This window comes from Arctopsyche grandis, chromosome 11, assembly GCF_051622035.1.
Source record: "Arctopsyche grandis isolate Sample6627 chromosome 11, ASM5162203v2, whole genome shotgun sequence".
Taxonomy (NCBI): Eukaryota; Metazoa; Arthropoda; class Insecta; order Trichoptera; family Hydropsychidae; genus Arctopsyche; species Arctopsyche grandis.
The window spans coordinates 10,878,667-10,899,043 of NC_135365.1; the positions used below are offsets into that span (position 1 = coordinate 10,878,667).

General features: G+C 32.3%; 1 protein-coding gene across 1 annotated transcript in view; it reads right to left on the minus strand.

Annotated features, from left to right (window-relative positions):
* The window catches only part of LOC143918561 (uncharacterized), a 386,376-nt gene that overhangs the window by 351,131 nt on the left and 14,868 nt on the right, over window positions 1-20,377 (minus strand). The window contains exon 2 of the mRNA XM_077440502.1: window positions 1,881-2,271. The gene's annotated coding sequence lies outside the window, so the exon portion shown is untranslated. The remainder of the gene's footprint in view (window positions 1-1,880; window positions 2,272-20,377) is intronic.

Consider the following 20,377-nt stretch of genomic DNA (forward strand, 5'->3'; position numbering starts at 1 on the left):
CCGTGGATAAGTTTTTTGACATCCATAATTTTGTAAACCGATATTTAGTACAATATATAATATTTACAATCACATAGATTTTTAAATCTATTTTTTAGAAATTTTATAATAAAGCCAAGATCATTTCTCGCATACCAATAATATAATACTTACAATATAAATATTATATATGTAAGTATAAATCGTTTTAAATAATAAGAATGAGACTTTCCAATAATAACCATTATTATTTAACTTGTAAATTTATCAAAATTCAAACACGAATACTGAAAATCATAATCACATAAAATAAAATAACAATTTAAAGATAATCCAAACAGAATATTCTCTTCTTGCAAACTTTTCCCGATTCACGAGAAAGATAAATATCAATTGTTAATATGTACAGCAATTTTTCAATGAAGATATTTGAAGTATAACTAATCAAATCTAAACAACTTGTATAAAAAACAATTTCTTTTCAATTTAAAAGGAAACGTTTTATCGTTATATGGATTAGTCAAAGAATGAGTAAACTTTCAGCATCCTCTTTGACTTGCAATTCAAAGGAGCTGCTAAATGAATCATAAGTTAAAAATCAAATATTAAGTTTGAAGTAAATATCGTACTTATACCTGAGACTATTTTCGAAAGCTGCTATATTTGAAGGTGGCGAAAGTCAACTAACAATTCCAAAAACACTATTTTTGTTTGCCTTAATTCATAAATTGTTATCACTAATTTTAATTTGATATGTCCAAAATCTCAGAAAAGCAGAATAAACGTATTACAGGCCACCAGTATTTTTACAAGGCTTTTTATACGTTTCACTTTCGTAATTAAATAGTTTTAAATACAAATAATTATACATTTAATGTTTCTTAAATATATAATTATTTAATATTAATATTTCTCAAAAGGAAGAAAAGTGGCCTTTACCACTTTCAAATACAACGGCTACAGGATCCAAATGAAAGGCCAAAGTTGCTTCACCGCATTTATTCAACGATTTCAAAGGTCCACACGGATCCACCACTCCAGAATATCTGATCTACCATGTGTATTCACCTCCTTATAAAGAACAAGTTCCACAGCACAGCTTTTCCAATCCATGAATGTGTATATTATTTACGCACGCACTCGCCCAGGCCTGTGAGAACTCCAGCGTATCCTTTGTCGGGCACTTACTGAGTCCCGTTAGCCTAATCCGGGGTCTCTATTGTTCATCCACGAATGCACTCAGACAGAGGATACTCTCTCTCATGTTCCCACATTACACTATTGTAAATTCCAAATGCTGAAATAATAAACTCTTTTGTATGACGCAACTCAATTACATTTATTCATTTCCGGAAGAAAACCTAACCTTTGGCGTACGAAGATGTGCGCTTAAAAAACAAGCGAATCTACTTCGATTTCTTCATTTATTAAGCCCAAGATCAAACATTTATATACTCATCATCATCAAAATGTACACGAAATTAAATAATATTACATCGATGCATCCAAATGATGAGAATCCCTGAACGTCTGGTTGCAGTCTGGCGCGGTCTAAATCCGCGAATGACTTCGCCACTCACTCCTCATCTCTGTGCCAAACAAAACGAGACGGCGACTCTATTTTCAGACCACACCGACTAACTATACACTATTTTCAGACTATTTCAATAATGGAAACACTCGCCCACGGAACGGACCGACTGACCGCCGCTTTTCATTCATGTCGAAACACAATAAAAACATCCGTGACCGTGGTTGTTATGGCACGTCGACTCCCGTTTGATTAATAACGCGAGATTTTCCGAAAACCAAAACCGACAAGCACTCTTAATGTATTCCGATCAAAAAATAAAAAATAAAAACAAAACACAGTTCAATTGAATGCATAAATAAAAACTCACCGTTACGAATTGTCCTCCATTGATTGACGCTCGTCCGATGATTATATGTACTAGCACAATTATTTATACAAGTTCACAAAGTTTATTAATTAAGAAGCAATCTTTTTTTAAATTTTAAATACACATATAATATTTAATTGACGATGCTTACTTTGCGATATAAATATTAAAATTTTAAAATTGACATTTATATATATTTTTTTATCGAAGATACTTCCACACTTAAAAGCACAAACAGCAACAATGTACACACATTTATTATTTTTGTCAATAAGTTTTAGTGTATTAACTTTGATTAATAATTATTTGAAAGCATTAAATATGTACAAGAGTGAATAAATATTTTTCAGAAATTTTAAACGATTTTAATTGTGGTTTGTAGACGACACACCTGAAACAATAAAATAAGCAATATTATTATTCAAGGTATAATAAACATTGATTAGAAAGAGCTTGAATCGTAAAATCGTATTAATACAATCCCATCCAGTCCTTTCACACGCTCATTGAATCCTAAATGAAAGTGTATGAAATTTTATGCATCATCAATTTTAACCGGTTCACATTGTAATAAAGTTGATTTGAAACGATTTCACTCGTGAAATTAACGTACATGTATTTACACCAAATTATTCAAAATTCCAAAACGTATCTAAAACTGTACCATTCGAATTTCAAGAACACTATCTGGTTAATTATCAACCATTGGTGTCTTGTAAAAATTAAGACAAAAAAACGATCATTTCACACACAAAGGTGATATCTAACCACCTAAAGAATAAGGGATCGAGGAATCCGATCGTAAAACTCTCTTTCTTTGGTTTTTGTATGAAGAATGTTTTTTCAATAGAAAAACGCACACTCAAAATATATCGTTGACACACCAGGCTCGGCACGAACAATTTTGTATACTTTTGTCCCACCGTATATGTATTTCATCAGTCTAAAATACGCACTTCTTTAAAACATCCATTGATTTTTGGATATATTCGTTTATTTTACTGCTAATATAAAAAAAATTGTTAGTTTTAACGTCCCTGTTATACACACTGGTTTCAAACAAATAGATAGATGCACTTTGTAATAAAAGTTTTCAAATTGGAAATCATACGATTGATTGGATTTATTGTTCTGAATCATAAATGCTTTAGAGAAATTTAGAGCAATGTGATTAGATAAATAGACCAAATTTATCACTACTGCGACCTGAAATCGCAGAAGCGATAACTTTAACGTAATTCTAAGCTTAAATTTTAAAACAAGTACCAACTCTACAAAATCATCCGTATATATGTTATCAGGTAAAACTTAAGTAGAAAATACAAACCAAAGTAACTTATAATTGATTTAATATACATAATTTCAAATATTTTATCAATTCCTTCTCAAAACTGCCAATTGAAAATAACTATAGAAAATACAAGACAATAATCTATAGTTGATCATTTTTATTTTATCTCAATCAATAGCTACATAAGAAACCTACATTACAATCAAATTCTAAATACATTACGGTTCTTTCAAATGATCAAACAAATCACACTTGAACATATTTATTTTATTTTTAAGTTTAAGTTTAGACCATTATGGCATTACAGAAGTCCCTAATGCGCCACAATTTTCGAAAATATACAGAGATGACAAAAAATATATAAGTATATCTACAATATTTATGTATAACAAATCAAAGCTAATTCCTCAAAATAAAAGACTTCAAACCTGAAGTCTGAAAGCTGAAATGAAAATACAACGGATTTAATTTTAAAAACTCAACAACAAGAGCCATCCCATAATATCAAATATTCGTTCATAAAAAAGCACAAACACACCGACAATTTATTAAATATTCATCATGAATCCGCCATCCTTCTCTTATTAAAATCCATCTTTTACGAAGTCGTCTGCCAACAACAACCTTCCGAAATCACCTCTACACCATTCATACATAATATTCTACTATCCGAGTGCAAAGTAAACCAAGCTAGTTTAAAACTCATCCGATGCGCTTTTAACACACTCGGTAGTTTTCAACGAATAGTACATATTCCGTGATTTGATTATGCCAATTGATGTTGGCGCAACTTTCGACCCACCCTTTCTACATCACTTAGCCCCTCTACCTGACCGGGCCAACCCTCACTTTGCATTTTAATTCTCGTTTACTTTCGACTGTACGCGTTTGTATGTAGGTACGTACATATAATACGTATGTCCCGGCGTGTTTATTATGTTTCATATGAACTCGATAAATTATTCCCGGTCCGAGCTCAAATATGTGGGACGTGCCCCACACACCGAAATTCATTTAATAAAACCCACCTGAATTATATACCGCGTATATGCACAAGAACACTAACTATGCCGTTAGCTAGCTGGCTGCTGCCTGGCCGGAAGCTCGCGAATTTTCCGACAGTGGAAATTCACTTGCGTGCAATTCGATCGAAAGCGGGGGAAATAAGGCGCAGTGAATCACAATTTTTCTTTTGCGGAAAAACTTTTAACAGCGGCCAACAAACCGTGACCGTTTAAAATAAAAAAAACTCTCCTCCCCCTCTTTCGCGCTTTAGTTAAATATAATATAAGGTTAAGACACAGTTCTAAAAGGAACAATGTTGTGGAAAATCGTGCCTTAAAATATTTTACCATTGAAAATATATTACATTTTATCTTAAAGTATTAATATATGTATACATTATAAAATATAATATACTTCTTCTTGATATAATGATCCCAACCTACCTATATTTATCTTGAACAATCTTATTTATTTTTTTAGTAAAAAATAAAAATATATTACCTATTAAAAAAAAATACGAAGCGGATAATTTTCAAATTTTTCTAAATTTGACACATTGAATTCAATTACAACAAAGATTTTTAAATTTGATAAGATATGAACATTAACAGATTATATTTTTTACTTTTAAAATTCGCTAGATAATTAATTATACGTATTTTAATGCAATAAAGAATCACAACCAAAAGAAAAACACCAGATTATTCACTCCAATACTAATTTTTGGCACATTTGCACACTAGATTTTGAGTTAAAGACTGAAAAATAAAAAAATATGTAACAATTGCGCATTTTCCTAAACGCTCATACCCCATAAACGAGAAAAATCATTGTCATATTCAAATTTAGTGGGTTAAATTCAGTAAAGTTTGATTAGTCTCCACTCCGGTAAATAAAAGACGTGTTTTTTTATTGCTCAGTGCTATTTATATGCAATCATGAATAATAGTAAAAAATAATTTGTAATCCAATAATCCAATTATAATTCAATCTACCCCAACGTTTAAATATGATAAAATTTGCAAAATTCAAAAACTAGAAAGGCAACAAATTATAATTTAAAATAATGCTAAAAATTCAAACATAAAAACAACGAAAATCTATCAACTATTTCAAATTTATAAACTATTTTTACATCCTGCTTTAGGTCGTCGTCTTTGAAGAGTCTTTAGTTATATTATGCACAAAATGTATTATGAAAATTTCTAAGAATTATTAATAATATTTTGAACTTTTTTTCCTATTATGCTGTACACTAACATTCAGATTAAATATTACTACAAATATTATACTCACAAAAAAATTGTAAAACAAAAAGTAAACAGTAGATCAGTAACTATAATAATATACCTAAGATGTATTGTGAACATAATTTACAAACAATGAAAAACATTTCCATGGCCAAATCAAATTCATATAGTTAATCTAATAATTATACACATTTCATTTCAGTAATTTTTACAGTAGGCAAAAAAATGAATCTCGTAATGTAATACTCCGCCTATTTGTTAGACCATTTTAACTGATCAATAGGAATCGCGATTTTTCCCGAAAATTTATGTATCATATATTTGAACAGCAAAAACTTTTCGAAAATTGAGATAATTCATCATTTAAATATAGAAAATTATCTAAAAAAACGACCTTCATTTATTGCTCTTTCAGTTTCAACATACATACATATATACATACATACATACATATTTGCATATGTACCTCAAAACATATTTTAAAAATTTATATTTCGAAGTATTTGGCGTTCACGTAAAAAACTAATTCAGCACCAGTCCTTTTAGAACCAAAGCGCCGAGTATAAAAGCTGTACTATATAATACATTGTGATTATACAATGTATAGTACATACATATTTCTTTCCGTACTAAGTTTAAACGGGGTCAAATTATAAAACGATTTTTTTTATTCGCCGAAGTTTTCACCCTAATTTATTTCGTACAGCTTACTCTCTACCGGTGTTTACATCCAACTCTACATAATATATAAATTAAGACAAACTGTATTGTAGCACGAACACGTACAAACTCAATACGAAACATAAGGCAAAAACAATAACGCTAAATTTAATATAAACATGTACATATAAAAAATTTACTGACTTATGTTCGAAAAAAAAATGTATAAAGAATGAAAAGAATAAATTTACCCATACCATTAAAAACAAACACAACGTTAATAGCTTACTCGGGATTATTTTTCGATAGGCTTCATGTAAAAGCGAAGGGCTCTCGAAAAAATCCAAATAGGAAAAATCATCGAAGCGTACACTCAAAGCTGATCAACTGTCGTGATTCTCCCGTGGCTTAATGTCTTTCTGCGAATTCAAAAAATAATTTACTTGGAAAAGCGTGTACATATTTATAACATACATTGTATGTAACCAGCAGCGTGGTCTAGTGGTGAATGTTGAATTATTTCGTGTTTGATGTTACGAGTTCGATTCCCGCTAAGTCAGACCTTGGCCAGACCTTGGTTTGTCAAGGTCGATCGTTTCTTATCAGAATTTGCCAATTTTTCTGATTTTCATTGAAACGATTCCTGTAAAAATTGGCGTTTCCTTCCCAATTTTCTGTTGCGAACCTTTAGTTATTGTTATATCTTAGGTTTCGCCATATTGCTCATCATAGATGTCTCTATGGTTGTTTATCGAATATAAAAATTCGTATTGTTACATGAAAGTTATTCATTGTTATTTATCGTATTAATACGATGTTTGTAATATCTGACCATAGATATCAGATATTGTTTAGATTTACATGTATCTATGTAATAATTATGTGGACCAGGAAGGCGCATTTGACGTTTACCTGTTAAGCCTTCCTGGTATATTTGTAAATAAATAAATAAATATACCCAGCGAATTGGCAGGTAAAATCACATTCATCAATTAGCATAAAGCTATGGTAAAAACTGTTTGCAATCATACAATATCATTCCAAATTCATTTTTAACTCATCAAAATTAATATTATCTAACCAATAAAGGCATCCATAGATCTCCGATATAAACTGGAGAACTATGGATAGTTGAAGATACAATTTAACAAATGCTGTTGTGCTTTCTTCGAACTACCATATGGCTTAAGCGTCATAGATGTTTGTAAAATAGAACGTGCTTCACTTTGAGGCCATTCTCAGAATGAGAGCGGCCTACTCATTTGTATGTTCAGTGGATGGATCAACTACACTGACAGCCGATTAACTTTCAATTGATTAATTAATTATTGATATTATTATTTATCAGTGTTGTACCCGATGAGATGCATGGATATTGGCATATCAAGTTATTAAATAAAAAAAAATTAAAAGAAATGTGTCATCGGTCATGTGTTCGTTCCCCACGCGGTCAATTTTTTTTTTCAAATACCTTTTAAATATATTTAATTTAATATTTATATTTAATTGTTTAATATAATATGAAAAAAATGCTAAAAACTACCTATATATCTATCTATGTACATAAAACACGTATTTTTTCCATTATTATTATATTCGTATATACGTTTTGGCAGTGGTTAACCTGTGACGTACATATATCGAATCAAAACGACTATTATAGTACGGCGAGCGTTATCTCAGACAGACAGATAGACACACAGACGGAATAGCGATATTATATATGTATGTGATATGACATAATATATATGTAATATTGTTGCGTAGGGGTGGGTTCAGCATCTAAATGAAAGGACAAAGTCGCATCACAGCATTTATTCAATGATTCAGGAGGTCCACACGAGTTCTCTGCTCAATTCAGAATAATCTGATCTACCGTGTGTACCTCCATATAAAGGACAAGTTGTCCAGCGTAACATCTCCTATCCGTTGGCGTATCTATTATGTAGGCACGTTGTTCTACCCGCACTCGCCCCGTTCTGTGAGAACCCCAGCGTATCCTTTGTTCGGGCACTTACTGAGTCCGTTAGCATAATACGGAGTTTCTATTGTTCACCCACAAATGCACATAGACAGTGGATACTCTCTCCCATGTTCTGATGTTATAATATTATTTATATTCACGATTAGTATTGCATTATTCTACATATCGTCTGGAATATAAAAAATATTATTACTTTTATTGATATAAAAAAAATCCGTTTTGAAAATGGAATGCTATTATTAGTAAACAAAAACAGCTTCCATGTATGTATGTGTGATATATTCAAAGAACAACTTCAAATGCATAAATCTGTATGTACTTACAATAATATCAAAAACTCATTTAGCGAAACTTTGCCTGTGAAAGACATTAAATGAATGAATAATTTCCGTTCAGCAAGCATCTCTCATAACGAATATTTTGCTAATGAAGGTAAAATATTTAACACATTCATAGCAGTAAGTTAGTAGGTATTATAATATACATATAAACATAAACGTGGAAAAAGTTATGCAACACTGAACTTCATTTATTCGTCAAGAGGACCGCTTATCATAATTAGTTCGGAAAACCCTCCCTTTCTGTAGTGCAGCTTCCTCAAAAAAGACGGTTGCTTTTCACCATAGAATTATGAGCAAAAAACAGTTAAAATATGTTACACAATACAAATGCATCTCAGGCAAATAACTAAAATTCAACTTACGGAATCATCTGTGAGTCCGAAACCTTTCCAGTTTCGAACACACGAAAGCTCCTGCAAAGACAATTTTAAACGACTTTTTATATAGTATTTGAACCATTTTACAAACTACACTCAGTTCATATTAAATTAACGTATAAATTGAGGTTTTCATTTTGAGTATTTCAAGGAAATTTTGAAATTAATCATACAAAGTATTCGCAAATGTTGATATTAGGAATGAGTAGACGCCGAGTCAATACGTCCGACGTTGTTCTGGCGGTCCCTAAACTTTTCCTCCGAATATTTATTATTAATACTATTTGCTCCGAGTTACCCTTTTTATTCAATATTTAACATACATAAATAGATTTTTTTTTATACAAAATTTTTGCATGAAAGTGTACAGAGCAAACTCGCGTAAGAAAAAACGTCAATTTTTCCGCACTCCATATCAAAAAAAAAATATTTAAAAAAAAAATCAATCATCCTATACATACATAGAGTATCGCCATTTTTGCGTATACATATATATTTGTACATATTCAAAGGCATTCTTTGAATAAATCAATTATTCGCGCCAGGAAATACGTCAAAGGAAATTGATGACGTCTACGCGTGGCCTTAACAGATAAAATATCGACGTTTCAATGAAACAATTTAATACCGAAACATACATATTTACCATCGACGAATTTTCCAAACAACAATTCAATCATTTTGAAAATTTAATCCGATTTACAACATACTATCGTGTAACACACATTAAATTAATTAAATTGTTCGACGAGTCACCCGTCAAATTCGAACGGCTATTACTACCAAGTCGAATTCAATCAAGCGATGATACATAAAGATATTATTTACGACAAAGGATAAAATCAAAGCCTCAAAATCTGAACAGTATCGAAATTCGACGTCGTCCTCGGCGTCTACAATTTTCAATATAATTTGAATTGTAACAAAGTTAATGCTCCTCGTTATGACTAACGTCTCCTTCTCCACTCGAGAAAAGAGAGAATATAATAATCTCGAAATCCGTAATGGACCTAATTTCAACGTTAACAAGTGTCATTAAAATATTGCCAACGGTGAAATAATATTCAATATTATTATTGCTACATAAAGGAAAACGGCGATTTATCGTTTCGGCCGGTTTGTATTGTATTTTGTGTCCGTATATACGAAGCATCATACATACATACATACATACGTGTGGGATATTTATATGGGCGACACGAACGACACAATAAAATCTAAATGATTTATATTGTACACCGCGGCGTATTAACTGGGACAATTTGCGCAATTTGCGCAATTCGCTAATGTATGGACGGGCATCGTGCGCGATTAATGTTGCAAATCGTTACACACATGTGTCACAGGCTCTCAACCAGAAAATAACATCATATAATAATACATATAAATATACTAACCGAACGTTATTCAGCACGGATATCTTCAGATGAGCGATAAAACATTGCATGACGAACGTCACCATACATACGTTGAACGAGCCCACTCGCATCAATTTATTCTATTATGAGAAAGGCGGTTGATGTAATGGTGAGGGTAAAGAGATTTGAATGACAATGGGCTGGTTACAGAGACTTGTTTGTAACGTAGCTATGTAGAAGAGCGGACGATAGATTGACGAAAGAAGTGCTCGAATGGTACCCGATAGAATGTAAAAGGCCGCATGGGAGATTGTTGGATGAAATCAAAATAAACATTTTAACATTCGTTATATCCATTTTAATATTGTCATTTTTAATGTTTTTTACTTTTTCCTCATTTAATTTACAAATATGTATAAATCAAACCCCTTCGGTCTATCGGCTTTGCCGCCTCCCCCTAGTATGTTAAATAAATAAATAAATATAACATATCAGCGAAGTAAAAATATATATGAGAGATAATGAGAGCCTATAATGCATATGTTATTAGATATATGTAGTATGAAAATGATATAGATGTAGTAAGTGAGTGGGGGGCAGAAAGTCAAACATGCATGGGCATTCACCCAAACGTAGTCGAGAGCTGTCATCGAGTCAAGATTTTTAATTTTAATTTTTTGAATTTTTAAACATGTTTATAACCATTATATGTATATCACTAACGACTAAGTGGACATAATTAAAATCTCTATCGGAGGCCAAACCTCGCAAAATGGCAAAGTTTCAAAGTGATCGGAAGAGTTTAGGAAGTTTGTCCATACTAACGGACGAAGTGAAGCTAATATAAAACTTGCAAATAAAAAAAATGTATGGGATGATCTACCAGATGCACCAAAAAACAGAGATGAATTCAATCATGTTGGAGAGGCTTTCACCCAACAGTGGATAGTGAATGGATATGAATGATGGTGATCATGACCATAGAAGCAAAGAGAAAATTGAATTTAGTGACATATGTACATTTACATACATAAGTATTTGACTATTTATATTAAAATGTATCGACGAATTCGTCACCGCTGGGCTGACGGTAATTTGCAGGCTTTGCTGACATCGTTTACTATTTCAGACCGGGCCCCTTAAAAGTAATCGGACCCCAGGAATTTGTACCGTTCCCCCCTCCTTTACTCGGCCCTGATGATAACACAGAATTGAGTGATTTTTGAATCATTAAAATGAACATTTTAAAAATCTTTTTTTTTTATTTATAAAAACAAAATATCATCAGTACAACTGCAGAATACTTAAAGTTAAAAAATCTTGTTTTTAGGAAATCATTTTTTTTAAAACAAGAATTATAAAGCTCTCCTTTTTGTGAAAAAAATAATTACTCATGTTTTGACTTCATAAATTCAATACCAAATCCAAAACATCCCATTTTTGACCTTACTTAATAATACATTCATACATTGTATAACCGACGGTATATACAATGTATGAATGTATTATTTTTGAACGTGATGAGTGTTTGGTTAGCGAGCGTGCATAGTGTGTATAGACCAAGTGCTTGAGAACTACATATATAAATGTATGTGAGGCATTTGCGCTATGGCAGGTCTGGCAGATAGACGTGAAATAAAGGACGTTTGATCGGATCCGCGTACATTATTTAAAATCTCTCGGTAACACATGATCCTGATCCTACATATGTATATACATATTTTTAAATAACGTAACTTAATTTTTAAATAAAAACTGAAGCTATTGATCTGTGAGTTAACGTATTTAGTGTGAAATGTGAACCAACATGTCAACGAATAAACTTTCTACCCAAATTGTACCTAATCTTCATACATTTTATTTCTCAGCCTCAAATCTCAGCTGTGACTCATTTTCAATGTGAAAAGGGCACGTTTTATCAACACGCGTCAAGCGTAAAACGAGTCAGCCAATGTAGCTAGAGAAAAAAATCAACAAATATTCATATACAAAATACATTCATCTTTCATTGAATAAAAACCAAATTGGCAACGAAATTCTCTGCCTTCCATGGAAAACGTTCTGAAGTGATTAAGATTCATCTCCGCACTACGTTCTAAAATGTTCCACGAAGTCTTTAAAACCATCTATTATGGTGTAAAATGTTGTGTAATGGTTTTGAGATGCTTTATAACCACTAATCTTCAAAAAATAATTTTCTCGACTCACCTCACTACCTATGTATGTATGCATTTTCATTTTCCATGGCTTAGTTATTCTTTCATCCCGACTCAGGCAATAAGAATGAACAGAAAAATGAAAAGAAATATGAATATGTACATACATATTTGAAGTACATACATAAAATTAACATAATTATTATAATTAGCAAAACTTATCGATTTTCACATAGTCAATTAATTATTTCGCATACATCCTGTGCAATTTCAATAGAACCAAAATCTCAAAACCCTATTACACAGCACAAGAATCTATCAAAAGACACGCCCGAGTAATTAGAACACATCGTAAACCCGCACACATACTACACATAATTGGTTAATGCTTCTTTTGAATCCTAAGAGCTCGCTTTCGAATACTCAGATATAGTACATGTATTATATTTACTATGACACAGCTCAGAGTTTCCGGCAAAATTTATACAAATATACGTCAAAGGAAAGGGCACGAGAGTTTGCACACTTATTTATGATAAAATATTTACTCGCAGATGAATGCGAGAAAATTGCCCAGGGAGAGTGATATAATGATCGTAATAATAATAATATTATTATTATATAACAAGCTTCTGTCGCGGGATTACTTATCTACCAATAAAACAAAGGGAGGTTGAACACAGCGAGCGAACGTCGCGAGATTGCCATCTTCGCTGGGCGGGAGGCTTTCCCGTTTTGTCCCACATAACTTTTGAATTATAACGCAGGGCCGGTAACTTTCGAGCTTACAAATTTAAGCAACCGTTACAGTAAAAGTTTCCGCGAGAAAAAGTTAACTGTAATTGTTCTTAGTAGACGGCCGACGGGGAGCATAATATGGCTAGCTGGCTACGGAGCGTGAGCTCCGAACACACTTGGATAATGTCGTGACTTTGAAATTTTCCAGGAAGTGGAATTTTTTTTTAAATACTCCTCACGTGTACCATGAAAAAAATATTTAAAAATATATCAATATAAGTTTATGTGACAATTTCATTAAAATTCATACACTGCATATCACTTTGTGAAGAAAAATATTCTTGCATACGTAACAGATCTATTGCAACCGTGGAAAAATGTATTAGACCATTTGTAATAAATGCTTTAGACCGAAAATACTCAGTCTAACACTTCGCATCTCACTAAGAATTCCTCTGTTGTGTAACCTTTTATTCTCTTCTTTGCATTGCTTATTATTAAAAAAAAGAAATACGAAATTTTCACGCAATTCAGTATTTCGAGAGTAGTGGTTTCGTCTCGTTGTTTTTATTGTTATCGTTTCTTTTTTAGTTTTTGTAAGTACATCTTCTTTTATTGGAAAATGAGGATTTGAGTGGAGGTTACATTATTTTAATACATTTTCAAGGATCGGGATAGATAAAAACATTGAAATTAACAACTGAATAACTGAAATTATCAGGATGTGCCGTCCAAACGACATACGGTGAGATTGGTTTTATAAAAAAAACGATCATAAACGGGAAGAATTAGGAAGAAAACACTGTCAAGATCTCATTTACGCGATCATGTCTTTCAAAATGTCAAAAACGGACCTTCTGAACTAGCTGGAGAAGTGAAAAATAAATGAAATTTAAAATTGTATTCACAAATCATAAGAAGACGTCTGACGGAAGCAGAATTACGGCGTTTTAGAGCCAAGAAGTAGCCATTGCTCTATGAAATAAATGGAGAAAAAATTAAATTATAATCAAATTAATATAATAATGTTGCTAATTAGGATTTTCTTCGATGATATTCAAGAAAATAGTAAAAATTCGACTTTCCATGACCTATGCAAAATTAATATAATTCCGTGGATTTAAAAATAACTTTAAATCCACAATATATTTTAAGTCTCAACTAATACAAATATATTCATAATAATTTCAAAAATCAACCATAGTCACCGTAAAGATGTTTATTTTTTATCTTGACACTATTTCCACGTCTATTTCTTTGGTTTGAATTTTATAATACGGTGGGGAACGCCTCGCCACTCTCTTTTTTATGTTCTAATAAAGCAATTTAAAAATCGTAAAGCAGGTTTACACAAGAAAAAGCCTAATTTATACTGCATAAATTATACTTCATTGTAAATTTATTTTAAAAAGATTTTCAGCGTGTTTTCCTCAAAAAAAAAAAATCACCCGATTGTATCACACGACACGAATTAATTTTCTGTGAACGTTTCATTATACGATCATTATCCACTGAATATTAATTGTATACTATATTAATCTAAAAAGTGCATCGACAAACTATCAGGAAAAAGTAATAAACCTAAATAACTTTATTCATTCAGTAAATGGAATCAACTTAATTTACATGATCAATTATTAACGTACTTACATACATACATACGTATATAATATTAAATTGGGTATCGAATATAGAAACAATGCCGATAATAAATTAAGTTCTTATATGTACATGTGACGGATTAATTAAGCTTCATATGTATTACATCCACGTTATATTATATTTTTTTTAACGCAAACTATTAACAAGAGTATAAACCTAAATTTCTGCTAACGAGCGGTATCAAATTATACAGACTGGTAAACATTTCAATATGCAAATTTTTTGCGAGATAATTAGTTCATATTAATTTCTCAACAACCAAAAGTGATCCTTAGTAAAACATGTATGTACATAAATACATATATAGTATGTACTTAATGGCTGGGAGTGCAACTTGATATACGTATAGCCAATTTTTCATATACCAAAATACTAACAAAATATAAGGCGGGTAAAATATAATGTAATACACCATAATTTTGAAATTTCAGCAAGTATTAGGATTTAAAAATGTTTTACTATCATTATATTCTAATTGAGTTTGAATGTTATTAATGATAAAATTATGGTGGCAAAAAATTGAAATCGATCATCTCATAAATATACATATTTATAAGATGATCGATTTAATTGATCTGACAAACGTTGATGATTCCATATACATATGTAGGTACATATGTAAACTTTGCTGCGCTAAATATGCACCCTACCCACTAAATCATTGTTCTATATTGCTACAAGTTTTTCATTTAAAATTGTCACAATGTCAATTTGAAATGAAACAATTTGAAATTAAAAAGAGTGAATTTGGAATGAAAAACCTATATCTAATCTACCATTCAAAAAATAATATAACCAATGTAAAAGTTTTAAAACTTATAAAAGTACTAAAATGAAAAACATACGCAGAATATATGCACCTTAAATTCCATTCTTCTTTCTATTACATCTCTTCCGTAAAGCTAAAATTCAGATCGTTTTCTTGTATCATTAATTACACAGTTCAATTATTTAGTTACTAGAACGGATACATAACAATTTTTTCTAAGTGTGACCCATTAAATTTAAATATGATAATTATTTCTGTTATTTTGCTCTCGTTTATAAGATATGAGCGATTAACAAAAAGTCGAAATTTACAACTTTTTCGGTATTTAATTCAAAATACTATCACTGTGCTTAAATTAAGTATTAGAATCAACAGTCAGGTGTTAAAAAAAGAAGAAAAGTGGACTTTTCCACTTTCAAATACATATAACGGCTCATACATATATCATTTCCTTATTTTGAAAAGGTTCTAATTAGACCTGTTCTAAGTGTTAGTTAGAACCTTTTCAAAGTAAGGTAATGATACGTATATGTATGTATATCCCTTCCACTGCTTCCTACATACACACATACATACACACATACCAAATAAGCATTTTAATCAACAATTCCTTAACAGTGATAAAAAAAAGACCATTCACCACAAGCACACAATAGACCCGGAAGAGTTATATTACCCATACACAAACACATAAAGACAAAACAAAAGATACCCCACCACCTTGCACAGTGGGTGAGGGGGTGTTGTACGGGACCGCACACAACATCCCCTCACTTCATCCAGGTCCACGTACCTTCGGGGCTGACCTTGCACACGCCAACCCAAGGGACAACAGGCTCTCCCCGGGAAAGTTATTCACGAGAGCGACTCCAGAGTTCCAGAATCAGCGTCCATTAGACGAGAGCGTCGTCCGCGAGCCGCTTTACGACGCGTCGTAAAAAAAACACCGACTTTTTCGCACGCGTAATTGTCTCAGGTAAGAGAGAGCAAAAAAAATAGCGTAAAAAAAACCCCCTACTGCCGCATCCCGTATCAAATATTCATTACGCCTTTGTGCGATTTTTTTTCTTTCGACGTTTGTCGGACCCCGTTAAATTGCGATTTTATTCGAGCCGTCTGCCTGCGTGCACCGGTTTTTATTATAGCTCAGATACGCAGCCTCTCCGATATCTTAATGCGAATGGATTATATGCGAACGTTTCTCAAATAGCCCCATTATGAGGATTGCCGGGCGGGCTCGGGAATTGAAAGCGTAATAGCCGATATTTCAGCGAATTCAAAACAATGCGATCGCCTCTGAAGCCATCGATTCGATGATGGATTTGTGTGTAAATTCAATACAAATATTTTGAGGAAACTTGTCCTATTCGAGCGAAACGTACATATTTTGCTTAAATATATTTTGATAACAAATTTCGGTCGGCAAAAAGGGAAGCTTTTAAGCTTTGGAGGAGGATAAGCGGATCGAAATAGGAATTGACATGTCAATCATATGGAATAAACATGTTTTTACCGTGCGTTCGACCGTTGTTGATTTCTGCGTATTTATAGTTGAAAAATATACATTGCCCTTTCTAAATATAAAATACATACAAATTTCGGATTTACATTTCTATTGTGTAAAATGTGGTTTACGTGGGAGATGTGTAATGTACTGACGTGTATTTTATATGGTCAAATATGTAAAATATAATGTGAAATCTGAATATGGCCCAGATTCATATATGTACATACATAATACATATTTATGTACATGTGTGCTTTTGTATCATTTAGTAAGTTCACTGTATATATTGAAATGAAGAATGAAAGCACAGATGACGAAGACTCATACAACAACAACATAAATTCTTTCACTTTTTGATAATAAATCAAAATAAAATACTTCAAATTGATTAAAAAAAAAATATATATACGATAGAATACTTTGGATATTTTCATAAGCAGATTGCTAGAAAAATGTTCAAATATACATACATTCATGTGCGCGCGCAGAATACGGGAGGAAAAGCCTGTTCCTCTTGTTCCTGTTGTATCCTGCTCGGGCAAATTAAGTGAGTATGTACCGTTTACCATGCACCCTTTTTTATCTTTCGACTTAAGATCTTTCGATTTTCAATCTTTGCATTCCGATATTTGCGTTTTCTGTAATTTAACATTCTGGCTCGTCACGGAGACCGCTTCAAAGCACTTGCACTACCATGCTAAAAAAATCCGCTAGCCAGCCACTATGCTGGACGCCGAGCGTCCAATAAAAAATGTGTGTTTTAAGTTTAAATAATGCAAAACTATAATCTAATTAATATTTAATTAAACGTCAAATTAATAAGATAATTAATCATTTTTTAAACGTCAAATAATGTAAAACATGTTTGTACAAGAAACGAAAAAAAATAGCGGTCGAAGCACAGCTGTCATTCCAAGGCGAATATCATTCTCACATTAACTGTTGAGCGCGGCGCGTACTGAATTCCCCTCTCTCACATCTATGAAGCACGTGTACAAAGGGCTACCCGCAAAAATAATTATTTCTGTTGATATTGATCAATATTTTTATTTCGTTAAGACATAATTCGAATATTTGGATAAATAAAAGACCCAGCATTCAGTAAATTTGGAAAAATAAAATAAAGGTCCTGGTCACTCGCTATCCAAAACAGTGCGGCAAGTGATGTTAACGATGCAGCCACACAGAATGGTACACGGCACATAATATTTTAGAAAGTTTTTCACATCTAAAAAATGTTTTATTGCATTATATGTACATACATAAATACATATGTATATACAATCACTATCCAAGGCAAAACTCTCCCCCTGGAGTGTTTTCTGTAATATTTTACCCTTGTATTGTCAATGGTTTGAAACTGAATGATAACGGTGATTCTCATATTTGAAGAAATGTAGAAGAAACTTTGTGAAAGTGAAGTGAAAGTGAAAATAATAGTATCGTATGATTTAGCATAATATAAAAACACGCCATCACAGCTAGAAACCACGAGCGCGTTCCATGCCGAACTTTTTTTGTGTGTTCTTACCATTAGAAAAGCTTTGAACCCAAAATAGAAATACATTGTATACGTGTGATTATAAGTAGCCATATATAATAGCACATTCAAAAACACCATTCTATCAAAATGTATGAATATATTATACAACGTCATAAAAAATAAAATTTCCACATAAAATATACGTATGTGCTTCACATCATGCCAAAATACACTATGTACTCCATTCGCAAAAGATACGTGCATATTTAATCCGAAATATTCCATACCATACCAAACACGCGCTTGTCTGCGCGAATTGAAAATTGAAAACGTCGAAAACCCTTTGACTCGCGTAATATACTTTGAATGACGAACTTGCGAAATATTTTCCCTTGGAGCGGATTTTCTTCGCGGTTTGATTTGTCCCCGATTTTTATTATGCACAAACCGATGAAAACTTTATAAAGCGAAGGAGCTTTCGGATCGGATTGAGCGAACAGGATATTTTGCATGTGTCAAATTTTCGGTGAAAAACTCGGCAGACGCGAAAAGCACGGGGACGTTCACACGGAAATAATTCATTTCCCGCGGGAAAACGCCTCAAAAAAAAAAACAATTATGTCACGTGCACACACGGATGTATGTACACAACGCGCATTACTCACTCAGGTAACTCTGCATCTGACAAAAAGGCAATACAATGAAGTACAAAAAATCTACATATATCTATTTACTGTCATATATAAACGGGAAAAATACAATATTTTTTACATATTGTATATTTTATTTTTTACATATTGTGTTAACCAGCAGCGTTGACTAGTTGTTAGCATACTATGCTTTCTAGCAAAGTGGTCACGGGTTCGAGTCCCACTAGTCCCGCTGCTTGCCAGATCTTGATTTGTGACACTCCAGGTCGATCGTTTTTTATTCAAATATGGGAATCTCCGTTATCGGATCACTGTTAAACCTACATATATGTATACATATGTACATAGGAGTCGTTATATTTAAAAGTGGCATAAGTCCACTTTTCTTCATTTCGAGAAATATTTCGCAAAACATTGAATATATTGTTTTGCGTTTAACAATATTTAAAAATACTGGTGGTCTGTAATACGTTTACTCTGCTTTTCCGAGATTCTGGATATATCGAATTAAAAACCAGCTGCGTAAACTAGTGGCTAGCATATTATGCTTTCGAGCAGAGTGTCACAATTGATTCCCACTTGAGTCCCGATGACTTCCAGGTTGATCGTTTCTTATCAGAGTTTGCCAATTTTTACTAGCCTCTTCTTATTCTGATTTTAATTGAAATGGTTCCTGCAAAATTGGTGTCTCCTTTCCTATCTCACTTGCTAATCTCAAATTATTCGGCGCCTTGAGGTTCGCCAATTTGATTATGAAATGCTGCAAAAATTTCTCCATAGATGTCACTATGGATATTTATGAATTCACATTGTATAAACTGCTTATGTTTATGTACAGTGTTTTGTATCTGTTTAATTGCACTCGTCAACTAAAGGCGAGTGTTCATGTTATACATATGTAATAATAATATATAAAAATCTAATTTTTTTCTTATTTATTTTTTTCATATACATACGTAAATATATAATATATCGATATAGCCCTCTAATCTTTCTTTATTTATCGATAAAACGTGTTGAAATCATTATAATAAACGATCTCGATAAAATACGAGAAAGTTCACGAGCTTGCGGGGGGGATGGGAGGGGGGAGGGTAATAATATAATAACGTCGAATCCCTGCGGTCGACGCTTTTTTCCCGTTTCGCCTTTTTTCGTGTAAATTTCAGCAGTTTTCCTAACGAATTCAAACGACCCCACTTCAGTCACTAAAGTTGCTTCGAACTTAGCAGCCTCCGAAAGGATGTGTACAGCTTTGAGCCGAGA